This window comes from Rhinopithecus bieti, unplaced genomic scaffold (assembly GCF_001698545.2).
Source record: "Rhinopithecus bieti isolate Rb0 unplaced genomic scaffold, ASM169854v2 scaffold_20777, whole genome shotgun sequence".
NCBI classification, from domain to species: Eukaryota; Metazoa; Chordata; class Mammalia; order Primates; family Cercopithecidae; genus Rhinopithecus; species Rhinopithecus bieti.
Genome location: NW_016810099.1, coordinates 127,118 through 133,286, shown reverse-complemented (window position 1 = coordinate 133,286; position 6,169 = coordinate 127,118).

The following is a 6,169-nucleotide window of genomic DNA, read 5'->3' as shown; positions in this document are numbered from 1 at the left end:
TTTGAAAATATTTTTTTTTTTTTTTTTTTTTTTTTTTTTTTTTTTTGTCAAGGCCTCACTCTCTTGCCCAGCCAGGAGTGCAGCGGCACAATCAGATCCCTGAAGCCTTGAACTCCTGGCCTCAAGCAATACTCCTGCCTCAAGCAATCCTCCTGCCTCATTCTCCTAAGTAGCTGGGGCTACAGGTGTGTGCCACCACACCAGGCTAAATTTGAAAAAAAAATTGGCCAGGCGCGGTGGCTCACCCCGTAATCCCAGCACTTTGGGAGGCCAAGGCCGGCGCGTCACGAGGTCAGGAGACCATCCTGGCTAATACGGCGAAACTCGGTCTCTACTAAAAAATACAAAAATTGGCTGGGGGTGGTGGCAGGCGCCTGTAGTCCCAGCTACTTGGGAGGCTGAAGCAGGAGAATGGAGTGAGCCCGGGAGGCGGAGCTTGCAGTGAGCCGAGATGGCGCCACTGCACTCCAGCCTGGGCGACAGAGCGAGACTCCGAGTCAAAACATAAAAAAAAAGAGTCAGATGAACACATGTTCTGATCCACCCGAGGCAAAAGGAGCCCCTGTGGAGCGCAGCACGTCTGTGTGGCAGGAGCCGCCTGGAGGAGCAGAGAGCAAAGCAAAGGGGCTTGGGACGGAACACGATGGGAGTGGCAGGAGCAGCCAGCGGGAAGCCAGGGAGACGGTTTGGAGATCAGCGCGTCGGGGGCAGGGGCAGGCAAAACCTGTAGATTCCTATGGACGCCCTAGAATTGTGCAGTTACTTCTGAGTGAGGCATGAAACCAGTGAGTGCTGAGGCTACAACTAATGTTGCAATTTAATTTCCAGCTAGGCTGCGGAGCGTCAGAAGCTCTAGCTCACAACCGGGATATTAACAAGGTCGGCCATCCAGCGGGAAATCCCTCAGCACAGAGAACATGAAGTGTGCACCCCACGTGCTGCAAGTCCACTCTCGCCCAGAGATGGAGGGAAATACGTAGGAGGAAGTCCTCACTGGTAGCATTGTATGGGCAGCAACCTGGCTGCTCAAACAAGGGTTTATAACTAAAGTGTAGTTTACACAATGCTGACCTGTTGGAAGTAATGGAAGAGGTTCATATGCACACATGGATAAAATTAAAATGTTTAAGTCTGAGTTTAAATCTTAGAAAAAATAAATAACAAACCAGATGAGGTCTAGAGAGGAAAAATTATTTACCTAAAAAATGCAGGCCGAGCACGGTGGCTCAAGCCTGTAATCCCAGCACTTTGGGAGGCCAAGGCAGGCAGATCACGAGGTCAGGAGATCGACACCATCTTGGCTAACATGGTGAAACCCTGTCTCTACTAAAAATACAAAAAATAATTACCCGGGCGTGGTGGCGGGCTCCTGTAGTCCCAGCTACTTGGTACTCGAGAGACTGAGGCAGGAGAATGGCGTGAACCCGGGAGGCGGAGCTTGCAGTGAGCCGAGATCGCGCCACTGCACTCCAGCCTGGGCGACAGAGTGAGACTCCATCTCAAAAAAAAAATTTTTTTTGTAGGGAGGAAGTCTTCCTGGGCTCAAGCGATCCTCCTACCTCAGTGTCCAGTTGTGCAGCGTGAGCAACTATGCTTGGCGGTTGGTTCTTTTTTTAAAAAAAAAAGAAAAAAGAAAAAAGAAAAAACACCTACTCTGCTAATCTGTCTTATTATTATTTTATTTCTATTTGATTGTTTTCAAAATTTTTATGGATGTGGCAAATTTGTTTGCCTCCGTATCATTTAATTGTAAAACTAGATTTACAAAAAGATATATATAAAACAACCAGTGTGGTGGTTATTTTAGACTATGGAATTATAAGTAACTTCCCCCTTTACATGTTTTATATTGTTCATTTTTTCTACAGTGAATATGTATTGCTTTATATTAAGGAAATGTTTATGTTAAGAATACTCAGTAGGCTACAGTTTCAAGATGAATTTTGTGACCTGAAAGCTGGGTTGTTAACAATATTGTAAGGCCTTTGGCTTCCATTTGCTGTGAGATGTGGTACCAGTGGAAGGTTGTGCACAGAGAAGTGACATTATCTGGCCTATGTTTATAAAAACTTGCTTATTTATTTATTTAGAGATGGAGTCTCATTCTGTCACCGAGGCTGGAGTGCAGTGGAGCAATCTCAGCTCACTGCAACTTTCACCTCCTGGGTTCAAATGTTTCTCCTGCCTCAGCCTCCCGAGTAGCTGGGATTACAGCCACCTGCCACCATGCCCCGCTAATTTTTGTATTTTTAGTAGAGATGGGGTTTCACCATGTTGGCCAACCTGGTCTCGAACTCCGGACCTCAAGTGATCTACACACCTCAGCCTCCCAAAGTGCTGAGATTACAGGCGTGAGCCACTGAGCCCGGCCCTATGCAGTTTTGTTATATGCATAGATTGCATAGTGGTCAAGTCAGGGCTTTTAGGGTATCCATTACCCAAATAATGTGCATTGTACCCAATTAGTAATTACCTATCATGTGACTCCCTCATGCTCCTTCACCCTTCCAAGTCTTCATTGTCTGTCACCCCACTCTGTCTTCATGTGCACACATTTTTTAGCACCCACTTATGAGTGAGAGCGGGTGATATTTGACTTTGTGTGCCTGGCTTGTTTCAGTCACCAATCTATCTTTTTATTAGTGTATTTAGACTGTAATTTAATGTAATTACCTGTATGTTAAGGCTTAGGTCTTCCATAGAATTTTTTTGCTATCTTTGTTTCCTCTGTTCTTTGTTTCTGTTTTCTATTTCCTACTTTCCTTTGGGTTACTAGCACCTTCCTAGAATTCCATTTTGATATGTCTATAGTGATTTAGTGTGTATCTCTTTGTGTAAATTCTTTTTTTTTTTTTTTTTTTTGAGACGGAGTCTCGCTCTGTCACCCTCTGTCACCCGGGCTGGAGTGCAGTGGCCGGATCTCAGCTCACTGCAAGCTCCGCCTCCCGGGTTTACGCCATTCTCCTGCCTCAGCCTCCCGAGTAGCTGGGACTACAGGCGCCCGCCACCTCGCCTGGCTAGTTTTTTTTTTGTATTTTTTAGTAGAGATGGGGTTTCACCGTGTTAGCCAGGATGGTCTCGATCTCCTGACCTCGTGATCTGCCCGTCTCGGCCTCCCAAAGTGCTGGGATTACAGGCTTGAGCCACCGCGCCCGGCCGTAAATTCTTTAATAGCTGCTCTACATATTACATTATATTGATATCTCAGTCTACCAGTGTTGACATTTTACCAGTTTGACTGAAGCGTAGAAACCTTACAATTCCTTTAAGGCGTCTCTCTCACAGTTATCTTAAAAATTCTTCTACATACTTCAATAACCATATTAGACAATGTTAAAATTTTTGCTTCAACCATCAAAGATACTCTCAAAAACTCAACAGAAGAAATGTCTAGTGTATTAATCTACATTTTTACTCTTTCTGTTGTTCTGTGTTCCTTCCTGATGTTCTAAGACTTATCATTTCCTTTCTATTTCAAGAATTTCCTTTAGCCATTTTTTTAATGGTAGGTCTGCTGGTGACAAATTCTTAGTAGCTTTTCATCTGAGATTGTCCTGATACCCCTTCCATTTTTGAAGGCTGTTTTCACTGGATAATAGAATTCTCGATTGACAGTGCTTCTCTTTCAGCACTTGGAAAGTACTATGTCACTTCCTTCTGGTCTCTGTGATTTCGGAGGAGAAATAGGCTGTCACTTAAAAATTGCTTTTCCCAGCTGGGCACAGTGGCTCATGCCTTAATCCCAGCACTTTGGGAGGCCAAGGTGGGCAGATCATGAGGTCAAGAGATTGAGACCATCCTCGCCAACATGGTGAAACCTCGTCTCTACTAAAATACAAAATTAGCTGGGCATGGTGGCGCGTGCCTGTAGTCCCAGCTACTCGGGAGGCTGAGTGAGGAGAATCGCTTGAACCCAGGAGGCAGAGGTGGCAGTGAGCCGAGATTGCACCACTGCACTCTATCCTGGCAACAGAGCGAGACACCATCTCAAAAAAAAAAAAAAAGAAAAGAAAATGCTTTTCCCTTATAAATATGGTATAATTTCTGTCTTGCTGTTTTTAATACTTTTTTCTTTGCCTTTAGTTTTCAGACGTTTGATTATGATATATATTAATATAGATTTCCTCAGACTTATATTGTTAGGAGTTTATTCGGTTTTGGCTATGCCTTTTGCAATTTTTGGAAAATCTTGAGCCATCATATCTTTGAATATTTTGCAGCTTCATGCTTTTTTCTCTTTTTTGAGGGGACTTTGAAGACATGATGTTAAATCTTACATCACAGTCCCAAGGGTTACTGAGGCTCTGCTAATTTTTTCCAGTCTATTTTACCTCTGCAGTTAATATTCAGTAATTTGTATTATTTAATTTCCAGTTTCCTCTTTTCTCTGTTATCTCCAATCTTTGACCCTACCCTGTGATTTTTTTCCTCTTTAACCTTTAGCCTGACCTGACATTTTTTTGTTTTTTAATAAGCTTTTTTTTAGTGTTTTTTTTTTTTTTGAGACGGAGTCTCACTCTGTCACCCAGGCTGGAGTGCAGTGGTACAATCTCAGCTTACTGCAACCTCTGCCTCCTGGGTTCAAGTGATTCTCTTGCCTCAGTTTCCCGCATAGCTGGGATTACAGGCATGCACCACTATGCCCAGCTAATTTTTTTTTTTTTGTATTTTTAGTAGAGACGGGATTTTACCATGTTGGCCAGGTTGGTCTTGAATTCCTGACCTCAAGTGATCCAACTGCCTTGGCCTCCCAAAGTGCTGGGATTACAGGCATGAGCCACTGTGCCCACCCTGGAATCTGATTCTTAGCAATTGTTGACTTCACTACACTTGTCAGAAATCTTCTAAGCTGGGAAGGGGGAGGGAAAAAGAATTGTCTAAGCTTCTTCACAGCAAAGGAAATAACAGGGAAGGGACAACCTACAGAATGGGAAAATATTTGCAAACTATGCATCTGACAAAGGATTAATTACCTATATATAAACTATGTAAGTGTGTCCAGAATTGGTGGGTTCTTGGTCTCACTGACTTCAAGAATGAAGCCATGCACCCTTGCGGTGAGTGTTACAGTTCTTAAAAATGGTGTGTCCGGAGCTTGTTCCTTCAGATGTTCAGATGTGTCTGGAGCTTCTTCCTTCTGGGGTGTTCATGGTCTCACTGTCAGTAGTGAAACTGCAGACCTTTGTGGTGAGTGTTACAGCTCATAAAGGCAGCATGCACCCAAAGAGTGAGCAGCAGCAAGATGTATTGCAAAGAGCCAAAGAACAAACCTCCCACAGTCGGGCGGGGAAAGCCACCTAGTTGCTGCTGCTAGCTTCTGCAGCCTGCTTTTATTCCCTTATCTGGCCCCACCCACATTCTGCTGATTGGTCCATTTTACAGAGAGCTGATTGGTCCACTTTACAGAGAGCTGATTGGTGCGTTTACAATCCTTGAGCTAGACACAGAGTCACAGAGTGCTAACTAGCTAGATACAGAGTTAGCTAGATACAGAGTACCAATTGGTGTATTTACAAACCCTGAGCTAGACACAGAGTGCTGATTGGTGTATTTACAAACCCGGAGCTAGACACAGAGTGCTGATTGGTGCATTTACAATCCTTGAGCTAGACACAGAGTCACAGAGTGCTAGTCCTCCAAGTCCCCAGTAGGTTAGCCAGATACAGGGTGCTGATTGGTGCATATATACCTCTGGCTAGATACAAAAGTTCTCCAAGTTCCCATCCAGTTCAGGAGCCCAGCTGGGTTCACCCAGTGGATCCTGCACCAGGGTTGCAGGCGGAGCTGCCTGCCAGTTGCGAGCAGAGCGGCGCCTGCACTCCTCAGCCCGGGGGCTGTCAACGGGACCCAGCGCCACGGACCAGGGGGCGGCGCCCTTCGGGGAGGCTCAGGCCGTGGGGGAGCCCACCGCAGGGGGAGGAGCTCAGACATGGCGGGCTGCAGGTCCCCAGCCCTGCCCCGTGGGGAGGCAGCTAAGGCTTGGCGAGAATTTGAGTGCGGCGCCAGCGGGCTGGCACTGCTGGCTGACCCTGCGCAACCTCCGCAGCTGCTGGCCCGGGTGCTAAGCCCCTCACTGCCCTGGGCCGGCGGCGCCCGCCAGCTTCTCAGTGTGCGGGGACCGCCTAGCCGGCGACCGCGCCCGCCGGAGCTCAAAAGGCGGCGCTCAAAA